The sequence below is a fragment of the Podarcis pityusensis genome (genome assembly GCF_964106645.2).
Source record: "Podarcis pityusensis genome assembly, chromosome: 9".
Classification (NCBI taxonomy): Eukaryota; Metazoa; Chordata; class Lepidosauria; order Squamata; family Lacertidae; genus Podarcis; species Podarcis pityusensis.
The window spans coordinates 3,399,364-3,420,929 of record NC_138034.1 but is presented as its reverse complement, the minus strand read 5'-3'; positions in this window follow the sequence as shown (position 1 = coordinate 3,420,929).

Sequence of the window (21,566 nt, the reverse complement as noted above, 5' to 3'; positions counted from 1 at the left end):
CCCAAATCACTTACAGAGGTTTCCAGATTTTGCAATGGGGGGGGGGGCAGGTAGAGGGAGGAAAATCAACCAGCAAAAATGGCCTCTCCCCTTCCTTTGTAACTGTGGGCCTTCCACAGTGCTAGGATTTTGCCCATATACTTCTTAGCTGGGATGGTCAGAACTTGGTATTTGCTTACACACACACACACACACACACAAACGGATATATATACTGACAAATTGTAAATGCTTTAGTGACATTTTGCAGTAACATCATAAAGCAATTCGTGTTTGTGCTGTTTCAAAGCCAAATAATGTCAACTTTGGTTTATGAAGATTGTGTAACCCACATTTGTATTAATCATAAAATGATGACAGTTCTGGAAGGGTTACTTTGCAAGGTGTGGAGCTGAGATTCTGAAGGAGACAAATGATGTCAATTAATATCAATTTAAAATAGAAAGCAAGGAAGCAGAAAAATATAAGCAGTGATGATAATAAAAGCTTAGATCTAAAGGAAAACTAGTTCTGGTTTCAAGACAGCTTTCTTCAAAGAAACAAAAATCTTCAAAACAGAATGGAAGACTTCAGTTGTTTCCTGAAACAGATTTTAAAATGAGGAAAAGAAAGATATGTGCATTATTAATCAGAAAAGCATCCTATGAATTTTAAATCCGTCTCTGTTATTTCCTACTGGACATAGTGTACCTCAAAGCTTGACAAGGTGATGATCCCAGCCCCCAAACAGATGGTTTTTCGAAAGTTTCCACAGATCTTCTCTCCTAAGAAATCTTTAGAACCCTGCAGGACTTGTAACAAATCTCTTCATACATATGAAAAGGAAGATGTTCATTCTGAATTCTTCTTAGCTCTGGCACATAAACAACTCTTTGCTGCATCTTGCCTTGTGATGTGTTATCAGAGATACATCTGGTGCTGTAAGATTGTCTTTAAAGTTGAACTTAGCCCTACTTGGGGAAGCTTACAAAATTCCCCGTGTCCATTTCTCCCCAGATATTGGACTTCTAAATTACCTGAACTGATACAGAGCAGCACCAATGTGTTCGCTATCTGCCTTTCTTCCATTTTTTATTTCTCTGGATGTTGTTCAAGCTGCTGCAGGTGCACTTGTCTGCTGAAGTTCCAAGTTTATGCCTTTCCCCCTCCAGCCAGTGTGCATGTGTGTTGCTTTAAAAATTGCAGATAATGGATTTTTAATGAGATTGCACTTCCTTTTTGCACTGTGACTTAAAGAGGGGAGGGGCCAAGGGAAGAGAAACATGCAGCAAACTTTGCACATTCCAATACCGAAGCTGATTTTAGAAAATGTCCACATTAAACCCGAAGGCATGTGGAGCAGAGCACATGGTGAGGTCAACTCAGAGAACAACAAAACAAGAGAGGGTAAAATTCAGTCAGCCCTACTGTGCAACTATTCTTTTCTGAACTTAAAAATGGAAAGCGTAATGCTGGTGGTCAGCAAAAGAGGTTTAAAGACTGTCTCAAGGCAAATCTTTAAAAATGTAGTATAAACACCGACAATTGAGAAACACTGACCTGTGAGCACCCCAGTTGGCGTCATGGGCTTTGAAAGGTGTCATGGGAGAAACATGATAAGAGGAAGGCACACTTGGCAAATCAACTCCTGCCCGGAAACCAATGCCCCCACTGTGGAAGGACGTGTGGATATAGAATTGGCCTCCACAGTCACTTACGGACTCATTGTTAAAACCGTGTTTATGGAAGACAATCTTACTCGGCTACGAGTGATCGCCAAAGAAGAAGAAGAAGACGACGGGGGGGGGGATATTTTTCTGCATTAACAATTCTATTTTCACTAGTGCCTGAAGCATGCTTCTATATCCTCATTATTCACCTTGTTGAGAACCACCTGGTTAATAGGATGGATCTGGTACCAATTTGGGCTATGCTCCCAGGCATCAGTTTGGTAATGGTTTGAATTGTTGCAATTAAGGCCAGAAGGGTTGGTGGGGCTAAGTACAAGCTGAATAGTGACTAGTATAACATAATCTTCTCTACAAGGACAGTTGTCTCCTACCCAGGCATAACAATTCTTGAAAAGGAAAACGTGGGGGGGGGGGGGTGGAATTTGGTTTGGTTGCATTTTAAATGCAATTTGCACTTCCTGACACAATACACAAACTGACATACAACTATCATTTGAAATGTAAACTTCCGGGAAGTTTGCAGAACAGCTCTCCCATGAAAAACTAAGCACAAAACTGCTAACAGTAGGGAAAAGTGTGTATAAAAATACATATATCAGTGAATATCACATATATCACATATATCATTATATTAGGCAAAACTGCATAAAAATGTTTTAATAGAAGTTATGTGCGCTAAAGTGCAGACAAATTTTAATCAGGATTTTTTAAAAAAACAACAACAAAATACAACAAATTTAAGATTGGAAAAAAGAGAAACTTAAATTTGACTGAATCATCTGTCTCTACTCTCTTTCTCAACTATCCAGGGATAATGGAGTGCATTTGTTTCCAAAAGACTACAATTAATTTCTCACTGCTTTATGACCTACCCTCAGTGGTGGAGGAAGGGGGTTTGGGGGGGTGCAGGCCACCCCAGGTGTCATCACGGGGGGAGGGGGGTGACAAAATGACAAAAATGTGAGTTTGAAAAAAATTGGGCTCATGAAACTTTTTAGTTCAGTTAACAAACATAACAAAATGCGGCTGGCACTGGGCGCCACACCATGAGGGCCGGCACTTACCGCGGGACCTGCAGCGTGCCTGAGCCACGCGTCTCTCCTGGGAGTAACATGGTGGCTTTGGCACCTGCAGGCTCCGCGTTGCCTGAACTGCCAGTGTGGGGCTTGTGCCTGCCCTCTGCCTCTCCCTCAGCCGCCCTACAGCTGAGGGGAAGGCAGCAGAGAGGCCCCACTCCCATGGGCGGCTCACCCTGCCCCCGGCTGCAGGACGCACGAGCCGCACCGGGAACCCGAGCGCCTAGCTACGCTACTGCCTGCCCTGCTTGGACCACTGGCTGGTAGGTAGTGAGAGGGGTGCTTCCATGGAGGGCCTGCTAAGGCCTGGTCACATGGCTTGCTAATTTAAGGCCACAGTCCCCTGGGCACATGTAGGGGTGTGTGTGTTTATAGAAAAGCCAAGAACAGAACAGAAGTCTGTCTTGGGTGCCAAGCCATGACCCTAACAAGGGAGGTGGTAAGAGACAATATGCTCCAAGCAGTGCAGCTAACTAGGATTTTGAGAACCAACAAGGATGTGATATTATTTGCATTGTTCAAGGCCATGGGGGGCGGACTTTAAGCTTTTGTCCCTGCTGCAGTCCCAGTCTGAGTTGTAGGCAGGGCACACCAACTATTTGCAATGAAAGGAAAGCTTTCATTGTGGATGCAGTTTGCTTTTCTGTGTACCTCAGGTATTTATATTTGGGTAATAGGCAGTGTTTTCCAAAGTTTGTTCCACAATAGGAATGTGTCCATAGGGGGCAGGGGACTTGAATGCCACCTGAGAAGATGCTGCGGACAGACAGTTCAGGTTCCAACCACGTAGCCCCAGTGATAGTGACATTTGCCAGGCCCAAGAACACCCTTTGCTGTTTTTCCTGCTTCTGATGAAAGTTGCAAAGTACAAGAAGGGCCCCCATTTGATCTACCAGTAAGTCCAGGTCACAAGAAAATGAAAAGGTATTGTGGATGCTTTGCTTCTAGTTCATGCCCTTCCAACTGCTATCCTTCCCCAAGGGTAGGGAGGGAGACACCTGGCTGATTGTGCTGCAACATGCACAGGCGATCTGCTGCCTGTGGCTTCAGTCATTCGTGCTCTTCGTACTGCTGCTCTAGGCTGGATGTTTTTCTGCCAGCCAAACTCTCATTTTCTCATCTTGTCTAGAAATAAGAGGGATTTAATTCCAGTGGGACAGAACTCTTGTCTCCTATCCCTTTCTCTGTTCAACCCAATAGTGAAGGACCTCCAGCCAACAGGCCTCTCCATTTGAACAAACCACAGCCACCTGTCAATCACCTGTCATTGTATGATGTGAGGTGCAGGACAATTAAGGGGATCACCGGTCTAAGCGACACAGCAGTAAGATTGGAGATAAGCCCCCTTTGAGAGTAAACCACAGCCAAGGGATCTCCTATCATTGGAATTTCCTGGACATGGCCAGTGTTCAGCCCTCAGTCGCTGAAATGTCCAGGAAAATCTCAACAACTTTGGCAAAGAAAAGAAAAGCACAACAACTTTTTGAAATATGGCAACCCTATGCTAAGTGCCACAGAACTAACATCAGATACAGCCCTCTGCCTGCTCTTTAATAGCAAAAGGGCTGTCTTCTTCCCCACTCCTCCTCCAGCACTGGTTTGAGGGTGAGTGTAAATGCTTACTTTTACTCTCAGAGCAGGCAGAGCGATCTCCTAACCCTGAGCTTAGTGTTGAGCACCACAGCACTAAGATCTTTGAGCAGGCAGAGAGTTCATCTTAGTGCTGTGGCACGTAGTACTAAAACGGGGAGATAAAATCCCTCCTCCTGTTCTTCAGTTATTTCCAGCCACTTCCATTCTAGCACTGGAATAGATATGCTAGAAATGTTGCGTGTGTGTGTGTGTGTGTGTGGGCGCACGCCTGCCAAACTGGTGCAAGAGGGCATATGTATGTGTGTGTAACTGGATGTATGTATGCATGAGAGAGACAGGGCAAGTGTCCCTGGCATCTGGTGCATGTATCTCTAACAATGAGAAGGATTTTTTCTTTTTTTTCTTTTTGTGGGGCTGGTCCATGGGGTCACGAAGAGTCGGACACGACTAAACGACTAAACAACAACAACAACGTTGTTGTTTCTTTTGCCCCAGACACCATTGGAATCCAACCTCCAGATGGTTGGGCAAGTTCTAAATGCTGGCTTTGGGCTGAAATAGTCTCCTCACCCCTGCTGATGACAGGCTATGGGCTGAAGGGGTAAATATTAATAAACTGAAAGTTTAAATTTTCCGCCTTACATGTATATGGGCCATGTTGTTCTTTATGGCTCTGGTCTACTCATTAATCTTGATTTGGAGCCTTGTGTTTTCTGCAAGTTATATTTTGTTTTCTTTACTTCCATCATTAAAAGAAAACCAGAAAAAATCTCCCTCCAATTTTAAAAATATTAAGCTATTTTCAAGATCGTTTCAATTCAATAGTGTACATAAATATATTTGCAAACCTTTTCTGATATATGTGTTATAGCATATATCTTATAACAAAAAGCAACAGGAAAAAATGGAGATCAGAATTCATACATGGTGTAATTCTGCTAAAGCAAAAGGGAGTTAAACAAGGGATTAATTTGGCTTTTGTTTTGTGCCAAGACGGCACATTCATGCTCACAAATGCTAAATGAGCTTACAAAAATCCTTTTCGTCTCTGAAGTGGAATCTTTCCCCCACTGTGTCTGAATCCAATGCATTTGCTTTCTGAGGCCCACAGAACCAATTTTATGTTCGTGCCTGAAAACCTCTGTCTCAACCAGATTAACAGAATAAAAAGAAAATCCTCTGTGGGTTGAAGGCCAATTGCCAAACACTTTTTACCATGAAAGCTATAGCTGTAAAGTTTAAAAGAGTTCACTTCCTATTCTAGAGAGAAGGATTTCAGTTATTATTATTGTTATTATTATTATTATTAAAATTTATATACTTCCCGCCATACAAAGATCACAGAGCAGTTTACAGGTTTTATAAAATTATAGGTTTATTAAATTTATTGCAAAAAAGTCAAGATGGTGTTGTTAGTGGTAGCATCGACTTGAGCTCCACATCAGTTGATGCGGTTTTTATTATTTTTATCAGTCTTTTATTAGCTTTTATCCGCCACAGTATTTTATCTCTGTTATTTGGCTGCTATTATATTCACAAAGCTTGAGTTAAGGGCTTGAGTTAAAAGTCTTAGAGAAAGTCTTGGAAAGTATCGGAGAAAGCCTTAATTAGCTCCAGCTCAACTGAACCTACCAACTACTTATCAGCAGGAGTGGAGATTAAACACCCTATCGTGGGAGGACGCCGAGCTTCCTGATTTACAGCAGAAATTAGTAGCGGCTCTATCTCTGGGAAAATGTCTAGGAAAAAGAAGGGACCGGCCTCATCTCCACAAGTCAGCCCACAGCAGAAGAGCAAGCAGAGTAAAATGGACGATTTTGTAAGAGCACAGAACTCAGAACCTACTACATCAAACAGAACTCATTCCCAGGTAAGTGGGGATGCTTTAATGGGTGGAGATCACCCAGGGGAGAATGCTGAGATGAGCGCTCATGAACTACTATCTGAGGGGGCACCGCTATACGCAGAAATACTCCCGGACCACTGTCTGCTGACTGCAAGAACAGTGGAGGAAATTAACATCAAACTAGAAAAGGTAACGTCTCTCCTGACGGAGTTGGTGCTTCTGGCAGCCAAAAATAGCTCACTCAGTACTAAAGAGATCGACCACAGCGTTGCCCTCCCCCTAGGCCATCGTGTACAGGGGTGTAACTGTTCTGGACTTGATAACCGAGAGACTACAAATAGTAAATTTGTTGCTTTGCAGTTAAAAAAAAAAGTCTTCAAGCAATTTACAACCAAAGTTAAAAAATGAAATAATAAAATCACTTAAACAGTATTAAAACAGATTTAACATTATAATATAGTGCACTGAGGAGCAATGACAAGGTTGGTGTCCCTGGAGAGAGCGTTCCTGTTGTTGCCACACTCTGGACTTCTCTTGAAGGTGCCATCAGATGATCTCGGGGTTTGTGGGCAGATTCATGGGAAAGGCCTTCTTAAGTACAGTAGTTCTTAGGCATACAAGAGCTTTGTTGCTTTGGAGTTTGTGAAAGGTGGGTGGCCATTTTTGTCCTCACAAATATTCACAGATTATTTCAGATCTCCATGGAATGGGGCTCTTTGTAAAACCCAGCTCAGCGAGTGCACTAGCATGGAATTAAGTAGACTTAGAGATGTCTAGTCAATATACACACAGTTCTGCACACATTGTTTAATTCACTGCACACACATTTGTTTAACTCAGCCACTTCCTTCAAAAGAAAGACCCACCGTCAGCATATTATCTTTTGGTATATGCTGGCATCCCTGAAAGAGCACAATCCACTTTTTCTGTTGTCATACAGCGACTAAAAACGTGAGTGGTAAGTTGGGAAGTAGCCACCAGTTCAAGTCTCACAGCAGCCACATCTACAAAGAAAGTAGCAAAGACAATTGTTTCAGTTAGGTATGCAACAACAGCAGCAAGGATACTACTCGCAAAGCATTGGAAAGCTCAAGATCTACCCACACTGGAAGAATGGCAGATGCAACTGATAGACTACATGGAACTGGCTGAGATGACCGGCAGAATTCGCGACCTGGGAGAAGAGAGGACTGAGGAGGATTGGAAGAAATTTAAGAATTATTTACAAAAACATTGCAACTTGAGTGAATGCTAAACAGGATGATAGATCAAAATAACTGAGCACCACTAATTTAGATGATTTTAAGAAAATAAGTGAGATTGAGAAAATATAACTCTTTTAGAGAACAAGAAGATTATGAAACATAGAAGGGATATAAGAATGTAAATAAGATAATAAATTGCTGACAAAATGTTATAACGATGAAAGTGGGAGCAGGAGATGTGAGTAAGTCCAAAGAAAATGTGAAATTATGTTAAGATATATGTTACATTGTTTATTATGTTTATTTCTATTGTAAAACCCAATAAATTTCTATAAAAAAAAAAAGACAATTGTTTCAGTTAGATTCCTGCCTGTTGCCGGGATTAGAGTAACAACACTCTATTATTCAAACACACAAACACATCTTCCCATATACATACAAATGCAAGACAGACATCACTCAGCCCCTGTTATAGGATATTTAGTGCTGCATCACAGTCCTGGGCGTGGTAGGGGAGCAAAAGGGAAGGCAAGCTGCACAACACCAGTGTCTGCAGCATGGGAGTAAGAGGGGGGAAAGTGGTGGTTTAAGGTTTCATAAGACGACAGAGGTTGCAAAGAATTGTAGAGTTGGAAGGAAACCCAAGGGTCATCCAGTCCAACTGTCACAGTCCAGTTCACAGGCGATTGAAGTCCCGGCTGGGGACGTTGGGACATGGGATGGGAGCAGGAACAGGAGTCCAGAAGCCATGAGTCAGGAAGCCAAGAGTCCGAGGGTCAGGAAGCAAGGAGTCACGAAGTCAAGGGTCTGAGGATCAAGAAGCAAGGGGTCACGGAGCCAAACGCAGCAAGGCAGGGAACGTGTTGCTGTGGCAAAGAGCCGAAGGGAAATGCTGACCTTATATACCTTCCCGGCTCTTGCCACCAGGTGCTGTGAGTTACCAATCGGCCTCGCCTGTGCGGCCGCGCCTTGCCTCTTCAGAACAAACTTAGGAAGACCCCAGTCCTGCAAAGTTCTATTGGTCACAGGGCCTGGCTCCTGCACACACTCCTGACACCAACACCTGCAATGCAGGAATCCTGCCATCCCGGGATGGGCTCAAACCACCAATCTTTTGGTTAACAGCCAGGTGCACTGACCCATTGCTCAGACTTCACCACTGCTTCAACTGTCAGGATGCTGTCAGCATCTCCCAGCTAGTTGCCCAGGAAAGTATAAAGACAAGGAAAAGTTTCTTACCGTCCTTTTTTATTTCAATCTTTACAGAGAGAGGCTATAGATCCCAGCCTCTTGGATAATGGCATCGTCCTGAGTGAATCTCCACACACACCCATCTCTTCCACTTCCTCATTCGTCTCCTCTACGGTTGCTGCTACATGCCCTCTGTCTTTGAGCTCTTTGCTCTCCTACTTTTAAGGCTCGCCGGGTTCTGGGAGATGGAGGGTCTGGAATGCTTTCTAAAGCCAACATGTCAGCTTGGTGTTGTTCTGGCTCTCCCATGATTTCCCAACTTTCCCCCTCATCTGCCTCTGAGCTGTGACCTCCCTCAACCCCCTGTTGTAAATCTATACTGTCTTCTTCTTCTTCTTCTTCCTCCTCCTCCCTGGAAGGGTCAGGCTGGGGAGGCAGTCTCCACCATTCCTCCTCTGCCCAGTCCCTGACATCAACCCAGCCTGCTCCAGCAGTAGCAAGACTGGCGTCAAGAAGGCAGGCTTTGCCCATGCACCACTGCTAGAAACCTGGTGAGCTGTTGAGGGGATAAAGAGTCTCAGTCCTCCATGCTGAGCAGTGGGAGTGAAGGCCACACTGGGGAGGAGTCACAAAAATGGGGCTGGCAAGAGAGTGGGCGGGGCTTTGGGAAAGAGGCTGGTGGGTTGGCTAGAGGGGCCCTGCTGGCTGCATCAAGCCCATGGGCTGGAGGTTCCCCACCCAACAGATAAGGTAGAGCAATCAATGGACAACAATCCTCTTTCCACTCCTGCAACTAGGAATAGAAGGAAAAGCATCATGTGCATGTAAGGAAAGAGAACATCGATTCTGTAAAGTATCACTGCTAAATGGATGTCCTTTCCTTCATTACGTTAAAACTATGCCATAGCTGAATGACAGTAGCGAAACAATCATTACTCCATACAACCGCTAGGCTTGCTACAAGGCTGACACCTACAGCTTTTTTTCAGCCAGAACTCACTGGAACTTAGTTTCGGCATCTCTCAGGTGGGTGCCATTGCCGTTATAAGAGAACAAGGGAGGTGTTCATGGTGAGTTCCGGCACTTCTTTTTCTGGAGAAATAGCACTGTTGACACCCAGCCTCTGTAGCACCTCCTTCTTTGCTAACTATTACCAGCTGACATACTTGAAATCCTGTCCCATGGTGGGTTTTATGGAAGGAGTGACAATCGAACCTAGGTTAGTAGGAAGTCAGTGTAGGGAATATCTTGGGGATGTTTGATTGGTGAACACTATGACTTCTTCAAACAACTAGCCAAGTACAGGAGCTGGTACAAGGCCTTCTGCTAGAACAGGCTTCCTCAACCTTGGCCCTCCAGATGTTTTTGGCCTACAACTCCCATGACCCCTAGCTAGCAGGACCAGTGGTCAGGGATGCTGGGAATTGTAGTCTCAAAACATCTGGAGGGCTGAGTTTGAGGAAGCCTGTGCTAGAAGAACCTCAGGAGTCTGGAGCAAGCAGTGGCTAACTTAATGTGGCAAAGGAGACCAAAATAGTAAGATTTGGCTTATACAATATGTGGACAAACAAGACACTGTTTCTTTTTTGTTTACATAGGGTTTCACTATGGAGGTAGTACAATAAATTGCCCTGCCCTAGTTAACAGGATATGGTACTCAAGTGTTAGGAAAAAGTATGTACAGTGGTACCTCGGGTTAAGTACTTAATTCGTTCCGGAGGTCTGTTCTTAACCTGAAACTGTTCTTAACCTGAAGCACCAGTTTAGCTAATGGGGCCTCCTGCTGCCGCTGCGCCGCCGGAGCACTATTTCTGTTCTCGTCCTGAAGCAAAGTTCTTAATCCAAGGTAATATTTCTGGGTTAGCGGAGTCTGTAACCTGAAGCGTCTGTAACCCGAGGTACCACTGTACAAGTTCATGAATACATTGGCATTCATACTAAGATGCCAACAAACATAACATGCTTAAATGTTTTTTTAGTACTGGGTGGTTTTGATCTATGAACCACACAAAACAAATGAATTCAGCTGTGACTCTGTCAGTTTTGTAAGGATGAATATTTGCAGTTCCATCTATGCCAGGAATCTGCCATCATGTGGCTTCTGAAAGGGAGAACAAAGCAATTTTGGGGAGCTCTTTTGAGAGAATGTGTGCAAAGAATAGTAATATGGTAAGGAAGGATTTTAAAAAAATAATAAGATGGGTAAAGTCAGAGATGTTCCTGAGGAGAGTGAAGAATAAGGTTATAAAAGGATATGAACTGCACAGCACACCATGTCGAGAGCTAAATGAAATACCAAGTTTTTGTAGATAACAATTCGAATTGCAGACCCCCTTGTGTCATTTCTTTTCTGAGTGTTTGAGTTTAAATTAAATAGCTGGGAATAATAGGATTTGTTATAAGAATACCCCAAGGACATTCTTTTCTTAACAAAGTTTTCAAAATGATTCTTGATCTCTTTGTGACTCCCAGCTTTCATTTTTGACAGTGAATGTTGGAGAGGTGAAATCCTGATTATTGTAAGTCATACAACATGAATTGATGTGCAGCACTCTGGGGAGGAAAACACTCTCCTGGGATAAGCTGTGTGTTAATGGGTAGGAGTGCAATAGTTTTGAAATCCAGTAATACAATTTGCCACTGATCTGCTGTAATAATAATAATAATAATAATAATAATAATAATAATAATAATGGTTGGTCCATCCAGACTTCTTATATCTGCCAGTGCAGGATTGGGACTGGACCTAGATGAAACACTGAGGCCGAAGGTATATTGCCCATCCTCTCTCCTCCTCCAGCTCTCCCCCTCCCCCTGCCCTGTCAGAGGTGGATTTAGGGCAGTGGACTGGTTCCACAGGGCATCACAACTATGACGTAGTGAACTGAGCAGAACAGAAGGTGGGAGGCAGAGGAGTGCCAAATTTGGAGCTCACACAGGGCACTACTGAAATTTGAAAGACCAAAGTCTGCCCCTGGCCATGTTTCCCAAAGGCCTCCCTTCGTCTTCCCTCTGCTCCAGCTAGTCTTCCGGAAAGACAGAGAACGGGATTTATATTAGAATTAGTCTCTGTTTAAAAGTCTTTAACAAAGGAGATCCCGCCAAGTTCTGAGGGAGCCTGTCAGGAAATTCTTCCTAATGCTTAGTCGACACTGGAGGTGCATAGTGGATTGGGACAAATCTCAAACCATACCAGGCTGCTTCAGATAGATGGAGGACTTGTTGGGGCTGAAGCAGGATCTCTCCTGAACCAAAGTTGGGATCTCCAAAGCAATGTGGGATGATTCAAAGATTCAGCTGTGAGTTGTTCAACAACTGTGCAGACAGTGGGTGTGCAAAAATTGAAACATTTCTCCCCAGGCTTCCCATATAAGAAAAATGCCATTGGGTGGGCTGGGGTGGAGAGCTTGCTTGTTCCTGACAAGTCCAGCTTCCACTCAGAATGATTTTACCAGGGCTCTCAAATCACAGTGCTTTGGGGAAATGATACTAATGCAACACTTTGCTCTTCTCTGCATCCTTTGCTAGTTCTGGGAGTGGTGCTTGCTTGGAAAGGCAGAAGACAGCCAGGTACCGCGACAGAATGGAGAGGGCTGAGACAAGTAAGCAGTCTGAGTAAGCAGCCATGGTAGGATCCCATCCGTTTAGAGAAGCACCGTAGCAGAGCAAGGACAGCATCACCTGTGGAGGCACGTAGAGGAGAAGGAGCAAGGAGGGGGAAACAAGCGGTTGTGTCTGGGCTAAATACTGCTGGGGTGTTAGTGGAAGGCCTGCGGGGGAGTTCTGACTTCCCCCTTTTCCAGTCATCAATCTCTAGCTTCACTTGGTGCCTTGTATTGTGTTTCAACCATCCTCCCCTGGGACATTGTGCTCACCTCTCACAAGAGGGATGCTCAGAGAACTAGGATCTTCCTGCCTTTCCTAGTGGTTGCTGTGGGTACCACATCTCCTCTTGCTGAAAATGCTACACCTGACTAATCAACTTCTGTCTTCTAGGTACTGTACCACCATTTAAAATCCCTGAAACTTGTCTGGTTGTACCCCTTATACTTTGCATATACAGTGGTACCTCTAGTTACAAACTTAATTCCTTCTGGAGGTCCGTTCTTAACCTGAAACTGCTCTAAACTAGAGGCGAGCTTTCGCTAATGGGGCCTGTTGCTGCCGCTGCACCGCTGGCACACAATTTCCATTCTCATCCTGGGGCAAAGTTCTCAGCTCAAGGTAACTCTTCCAGGTTGGCGGAGTTTGTAACCTGAGGCATTTGTAACCTGAGGCATTTGTAACTTGAGGTACCACTGTACCTTATTCTTTTCACCTTTTCTATGCAAAGAATATGACATTTCATTCTTTGGGAACATCATTAGAATTCTTTGCTTCTTATGTTGCTTCCTTCATAAACATCCAAATCATAAATTCACAAATACAATGGTACCTTGGTTCCCAAATGGCTTAGTTGACAAACAAATCGGCTCCCGAATGCTGCAAACCCAGAAGTAAGTGTCCCTGTTTGCGAACATTTTTCAGAAGCCGAACGTCCGTTTTGGCTGTTGGCATTGTTTCCGGGGCCAGTCAGCCAATCAGAAGCTGCGCCTTGGTTTTCGAACACTTTGGAAGTAGAACAGACTTCGAGAACGATTGAGTTTGAGAACCAAGGTACCATTATACAGGCTACCTTTGTACAAATAATGCATTGCTACTTGTATTGTTCCTAGATACATTAACCCTTCAGTCTCCCACCTCTCTTTTATCAGTACAACACATATTAATTGAAGGCTGTTGCTTAAACCCCCTTCCCCTGAACCCCCCCACGTCACTTACCACAGACAAAACCCTCTTCCTGGATCTACCATCTTCCCTCCCTCCCATTGCTCCAATTGCACCCTCTTGCTAATCACCAACACTACAAATGTCCTCTTTACCCCAAGGCACTTCCCCTTGCCCTCTTCCCAGTTCCTCCTCCTTTCCAGCTTCTCCCATGTCATCACAGCCCTAAAACCATCTCTTCACTCCCTCACACAACTCCCTCCCTCCCATAGGGCCCCTCATTCCTCCAGGCACCACCACCTTAACCACCAGGCACTTCCACAGACCCCTGCCCCAACTCCTGCTCCGTCACCCAGAGGAAAGAGACGGTCCCACTCAGAAAGCTTGGCACCTGATAGCTTTGGTGTTGAATGGCTTATACCTGCACACATGCTTCTTAATATGGTAGGGTGGCCCCTCTTGCTCCACTGAGGGGAGGGGAAGAGAGATTGTAAGTTTTGATCAACATTTTGATGTTTCTAACGTCACCATCACCATCAGAACCTATCCCCTAGCCAAGCGTGGCCCAAGCCAAGCCATTTTTGTGCTTGAGGCAGAAAATCAAAATGGCAACCCCTCCAACTAATTAATATGGGTCAGAATCTACTGGGAATATCTCTTGCCACATTGAAATTAGTGGGAACTGCCCATGCTCTTACACAACCCCAGTAGATTTCAGTGAGGTTACGCTTCACTGGGTTAGATCTGTCTGTCACTCTCTCATCTTTTAATGGAATCCTAAATCTGCCTCAGGGCAGGACTGCTTCTGTCCCAGACTGGGGGGAAATGTGCTGGATAAGCTGTTCTTCAAATTGCTAAGTGCCTCTGAATGAACATGGCCTTTATTCCATTGTTGCCACACCATATACTGCAAAAAGAATTTGGTTCAAGCTCTCAGGCAAAAGCTTTCAGCCTGAAAGACACTTGGTGTTGATGCTCTGCTGCTTCCCTGGATCTCAGTACTAAAATAACTTATACTTTTCTCTCTCTTTTTTTGCAAAATTGACATATTGGTTTGAAGTATTGCAGATCTCTAGGCTTACATTATACATATCTTTTTAAATTTAAATTGCCATCTGGTATGCCAACAGGAAAAATAACTAGGTGCCATACAATGGATGAACAGAAGTGTAATACCAATTAAGACATTTAACTAAGCTGTAATACTGTGCTATGCATGCCAAGAACTGAAGATATTGATACAGATATTAATCAAGGTTAAAAGCTCAGTACCTACTAAATCAAATCTGAACAGATTATGGCCCTTTTGGAGAAATTTATACAGATCTAAGCTACTTATTTTATGCAGTTAAAATTCATGAATATAAAGCCTCCACTTTTCTATTTCATATAAAGCTATTGCAATTGAAGAAATTATTTTATGACCTTCTAGCAACAGTAGTACATTTCAAGCTGATCTCATCTCAGGTTTTACTCTGCATAAAAAAGGGAGACATTTGCAGGGGTTTATTATTACAATGCTACTGTGAATTTATAATTCAGTCTTTGCTAATGCACAACTCTCTACTTGGAATTATATACTTACAGTGTTTGCTTATAGCCGATAGACCTATGTGCCACAGCAGGGACTTAGTCCACAAAAAGTCAGACATCACCAATTGTAAGCAATTGAAAGTCACAAATTAACTAAGTTCAATTTATTCAATGAGATGTGTGACAATAGCCCTATTTGATTATTCTTAACCCCCAACCCATGTGAGAGAGAATGGGGTCAAGCATAAAAACTCTGTCCCTGTCACCATCACTGTCTAATAACTTGGAGGGTGAACATCTGTAGCAGGGAGCACCCTACGCTTACAGAAGCTCCCTGTACAATTTAGAATGCTGTAGGGTTCTAAATTACACAGAAAACATCCATGAGTGCAGGGGCTCCTTGCTTCAATTCATGGAAGATGATGGCAGGTGGACGTTAGCACACTCATACCTGCTCACATAGAATCATAGAACCCTAGAGTTGGAAGGGACCATAAGGGCAATGCAGGACTATTTCACCCAAGGTGGGGCTCAAACCCACAACCCTCAGGACTCCCAGGGGTGACTGGGTTCTTGGAAGGGGGAGACCATGTCCTGAAGAGCATAGTATCAAGGTTGGCTATGCGGGATCACAATATCAGGACCCTGGACAGTGGTGAACTGAAACTTCCAGTGATCTGTTGTCTCATCTGCATGTTGGCTCTTCTGGACCTCCTGTTATCATCTCAAGAAGCTGTTTCTTAAAGGCTCACTGCCTGGTTCTGCAGCCACTGGGTCCTAAAGTATGGGTGAGGTGAAGACTGCATCTGGGGGTGGCGTGTCCTCTTAGTCTGAGGTATCAGATACAGCTACAACCTCTGACCTGGAAGGTCCTGAAGTCAGGGGCAACGGCTCCCCATGTGATGCTTCCTCCCCATCTGAGTTTTCCTTTGCGTCATGGAGAATGGCTGAGGCCAAAGAACATGACAAGTCCCTGTCAATAACCCTCTTTGGATGTTAAGCTCCAGAATAAGGAAATTGTGTGAAGGAGATGGATGAGCATGGTGACTCTGCCCATCATCATTTCTGTCATCTTCAACTCACAGAAGCTGTGGTTGGAGACCTCCTGTATCTTTGGAGATTCCCAGCCCAGGAAAGTGTTTGCATTCTGTTTGGCTACAATACCTATAAGATGGAAATATGAAGTTGGCTGATGGTGTGCAGCCTTGCATAGCCCTTTCCAATTTGAATCTCATGGCACTTCCATTGTCATTAATAGCCTAAAGGCAAAAAAATGACCTTTCAGTTCCTCAAACACATGCATGCCATGGCCATGTTCACATTTCACCCCAATAGTTAATCAACTAATGCTTTAGTTGATTAATCTCCTACTTACATAATTTAAGTCTTGTGCCCTAGTAATTCATTGAAATCATGATCCTTAGAAGTCATGGTAGTAGTTGCAGTAGTATTCCTAACCATCCAAAGACCTCTCCACCTCCCCAGTTCAGTCTGGTATTGAGTGGTGGGGCATTGTTGCAACTGGGAGAGAAGGGAGGTGGGACATACGTTGTACAGTGTATGGGCACATATCATGCCAGGCATGCAGAAGTGGTGGTGCTGTGCCATCAACCCCCTCCCAGTTTGGATTTCTGGCACCTGGGATGTGGTGCTTCAGAAACAGTCAAAGGAGGGGGGCATTTTTCTCAAGTGCCTTGATTTAATTTATTGGGTCTACTCAGAAGATATGGGATTTGTATGAGTGGCATAAGGCAAAGTCTTAGGGGGTGGGTAGCCTTCAACACCTCAATACAATGGGACAAAAAGAGCCAAACCCACAGCTGCAATTTATGACACTGGCTTAGCCAGTCCAGGGAAACAGAGCTAATAGTGGTCACATCTTGACTAATCCCACAATACATCTTGTTCCCATAGACCCATGGGGCAGCAGGTTCTAAACTTGTTTTGTTGAGAGCATGGTTTTGGGGGCTTACTGAGTGCTGGTGTCAGTTTTGCCATGAGTGGAAGCCCTCATTAACGAGAATGTGGCAAGGGGGATGGGTCAGGAAACGTTATTGAAATGTTCTACTCACTGGAAGCATCATGTTCCTTTCAAGCTGAAATTTATCTGTGTGAAAATTTCACATGTGGTTTTCACATTCTGCATCAAGGGCTCTCCAGGGCAACTTTGAGACAATCTTAAATCTGCTATAGGGACAGGAGCAGGTGGCTAATGACAAATTTGATAAGGACATTTGGGAAGGCAGAGTCCTGGGACTGTTTCTGTCTCTTCCTTTGCCAACTTTGTGGGTATATCTGTTGGGCGCTGTGCCCAAAAAAGCACAAGGGCAGCCTAATTCACCATCTCTCATACCTCCACGGGGACCCTATCAATGATGCTATCCCTTATGCCTCTTTTGACAGCTTCATCCAGATGGTTTGGCCCGATTTCTTATGGGTAAAGGCAACATCAAGTTGGCTGTCTGTTTCCTCCTGATCCATCGAGAAGTCTTTGACCTGTTAGGCTTTGCCTTTCAATGTCGTTTTTACATCACTTGGGGCCCACCCATTGGGTTCATCATTTGAATGTTGCGGTTTTATTCTGGAATGGGCCACACATTGCCACATTAATTATAAACAGATTTAATTCATGGCACCACCTCTAAGACATCATTAAGTCCTTGTGGGAGACCTTCTTCCTCTGTATTCTGGCAGGTCTGCTCCCTGCCTCTCAGGCCTTTCCCACCTGGCCTGATTGAGCAGGGCCCTGACTGACTCCAGCTACATGAAGCTGAGGTGGCCAAACAGACCCTTCTTTAGAGGGTTTTGTTGGGGGATTCTGCTGCTATTTTTATTGCTCTGTCTAAAATGTTTTTTATTGTTTTTTACTGCTTTTGACTTGTGTGCTTTTAATTTTGAACTTTTTGTTGTTTTCAAATTAAGGGACATAGGATGTGCCTGGGAAGAGAGGAGCCGTTGAGAGCAGTTAGTAACTGTGCCATGTGCCAGACTCTTCTCCAGCCTGTGGTTATCTTATCTGCCAGCTCTTGTTGAATGTCACATTGGCTCAGAGTAAGACCTCCTTCATTGTGGATGTGGCGGCCAAACTGGTCTGTATCACTGAGAGCTGGGTGGGTGAGCAGGGTAGAGTCGGTCTCATCCAGCTGTGCCCACTTGGGTACTTGGCGCAGCATCAGGGCAGACTGAAGGCAGCCCTGTTTAGGGAAGTTTTTTAATGACTGATGTTTTAATGTATTTTTAATCTCCTGTTGGAAGGCGCCCAGAGTGGCTGGGGAAACCCAGCCAGATGGGTGGGGTATAAGTAATAAATTAGTCGGGGAGGGGGTGGTGTTGCTGTGGTCTGTGGATATTATCCCTCTCTCTAGCTCTATGTCCAGTTGTGGGGTGGATCTAGAGGTAAGCAACCACAGGTCCCCCTAAACCAACATCAGCTGCCCCCTAAGCACAACATGCATACATTTAGCAGAAATTCTGTACAGAGTTTGTGCATATAAAACGTAGGATCCTTGCTTGCATAGAGAAAGCCCATGACATGCTAATATACAAGTTGTATGTGAGCAAGCTCTGTGGCTGGCCTCACACTGAAAACAGGTAGGTTAGGAGTGTGACCCACTGCTGTGATGCTACGTCTGTTGGTCAACTGAACAGTACAAATGTAATCTGCTACAGCAAGATCTCATCCTACGTGTGGATTGTGTTCCTGGCTGCCGTGTGTCTAAGAAAATCGCACAAAGCCATAATAACCCCCAGAACAGCCCCATGTGATTATCCCCAGCTCTCTGTAGCTGGTAGGAGCAGCCTCTCCCTCCCGCCCCCTGCCCCCCGCCCCCCACCCTGCATGCAAGGTGGAGAGCTTTTTATTTCTTATTTTTTTCCATAAAGTTTTATTTTACAAGTTCATTCACACAAATAATATTCTTGCAAATATTCAAATTAAAACAAGATTCTTCCGAATCTTAGGACTTCCCTCCCCCCTCCGTGGGTTCTTTAAATACCTTTGTCAACTGCATATTATAAATTCATCCAAATTTCAGTGCTCCATTATATCCAAAGTCTTTGTGACATTGCAAGAGTTATTTAAAGCATGCCAAAGAGTTCAAGTGTTTACAGTGTTCTTTTAGATGCAGTCTATATTTGTCCCATTCTATACTGAAGTTTTGATCCTCCTGATTTCTGATTTTCCCGGTCAAACTTGCCATCTCTGCTACTCTAGTAGTTTCATCTGCCAGACTGCTTTTGTAGGTATCTTATCCTATTCCCATCTCTGGGCAAGCAGCATCCTTGCAGCTGTAGTAGCATACATGAACAGTCTTTTCAATTCCTTCAGTATCTCTGCACCTACTTTTTAAGCCCCCCACCTTGGTTACCCAGCTCTGGGAATGATCCTGCAAGAATTTGGACAGCCCTTCCTGGGTGATTTCCCCACTTTCTGGCCCCTTTTACTATATATATATATATATATATATATATATATATATATATTCAGCAGGGATGCAGTTGGTGCTGTGGGTTAAACCACAGAGCCTAGGGCTTGCCGATCAGAAGGTCGGTGGTTCGAATCCCTGTGATGGGGTGAGCTCCCGTTGCTCGGTCCCAGCTCCTGCCAACCTAGGAGTTTGAAAGCATGCAGTGCAAGTCGATAAATAGGTACCACTCCGGCAGGAAGGTAAACGGCATTTCCGTGCACTGCTCTGGTTCGCCAGAAGTCATGCTGGCCACATGACCCAGAAGCTATACGCCGGCTCCCTCAGCCAATAAAGCGAGATGAGCTATGCAACCCCAGTCGTCCGCGACTGGACCTAACGGTCAGGGATCCCTTTACCTTTACCTTTATATATTCAGCAATCCACATAATGGATTTATGTACAAACATAAATGTACAGACATAAATGTACAGATAAGGGCGAGATGGCAGCTATTTGGTTTTCATTGTCTGTTTCTTCTGCCAGAGGCTAGAATTGAAAGGTTAACAGTTTCATATGAATGCTAATGACTTTGTTAATATATCTATCAGCTATCTATCTATCTATCTATCTATCTATCTATCTATCATCTATCTATCTATCTATCTATATGTCCAGTAGCACCTTAGAGACCAACTAAGTTTGTTCTTGGTTGGTCTCTAAGGTGCTACTGGACATATACATATATATTGACTGTGTCAGATCAACATGGCTACCTACCTGACTTTGCTATAGTTCAGTGTCCACATACCTGTGAATAAGCCCTTTTCAAATAGGATTTACTTTTGAATAAACATGTATCAGAATGTGCTATAAGAATCGTATGATGGAGCAGAGCCACTAGTCCAGCACCTGCCAACCCAACAGTGGCCATGTACATGGTGGGTTTTCCTTTTCCTTTTCCAATAAATACTGTTTCAATGTGTCAATAAAAGCAAAGTGTTTTATCAGGAATATCAGGAGATAACAAGAAATGATGATAGAATGTTAAAACTAGGAGAATCTGATATCATGGGACGGGTGGGTATTCTCATGAGCCTAATCCCTGCTCCTTGCACTGGAAGCCAAATCGCAGATGGGAAAATTTATATTTGATTGTAATATACCATATAATAAAAAGAAAACTCAAACATTTGTGGCATATTAAAATCCTGTATCTTTGCTTTCCTTGACTGCAATGTGATTCACTAAATCACCTATAAACACTGTTATAAAAATTTAATTAATTTCCAAAGACCAGACCAAAGCACTTGTCTGGTCTCCTTATAAATATTAATCAACACTGGTGATTCTTAAATCCCAGAATAAACACTGATTCCTTTAATCCAACTGTGTACCTGAATTACACATTCTCTCCTAAAAAACAACTCGGTACAATTAAATCCTGCTACTAATTAAAGTTGGTACAATTAAAAATAGAATAAAATGCAATCACTACTTCCACAGAACAATGCACAGTTCAAAAAGATGAAAAATATTTTCAATGAGGGCACTTAACTGGGGTTTTTTTTTTGATGAAGATACTTCTCTCAGAAGAAAGAGATAGGCCCCAAAGGGGCAATGAAAACTATTTATTTGGCAAAGACTCTTGTTTAGAGGCAACAGGTTGAACCCAAATGATAGCTCAAGCAGTCCTCTAAACATCTCAGAAATGTTTTATCAATACATTGAGGAAGAAGATGAAAGCTAGAATGTTTCCTTCTTCTAATAAAGCTCTGAGGGAGACAGGGAGAGCTAACCAAGAGCTGATTTGCATTTAACACTGAAGACTTTTAGGAGAAAAGTTGAGAGGTTTTGTGGCGGCAGAATCAGCAATGCATTTAAGGTATATTTCATGCCAGTTTCTCTGCCAGACTCAGACCACATCTTTTGTATTTAGTTATAATCCGGGGGTCACCATAACTAATGGTATTCCAGTTTGGTAGCAGTGTTTGTGGCACATTTACTTGGCCTCATGTGTATGGCCATCTTTAGCCACTATCAGCATGCTGGAGAGTCAGACAAGAGAGAAAAACTGGGAGGAGGAAATCAAGGTTTCTCGCGGGAAAGTGCTCTGAAAAACATGACAGTGGTGGCTGCTGCTGCTGTTTGAAAGGCAGGAGGCAGCAAACATCAGACTTTTGTATCCTTCCTTGGCTCTTTAGGTCTCTAAGCAGCTAGAGCCATCTGCTTCCCACATGAGCACACATAACGTGGTCAAACGCTTAGGAATGAAGTGAAAA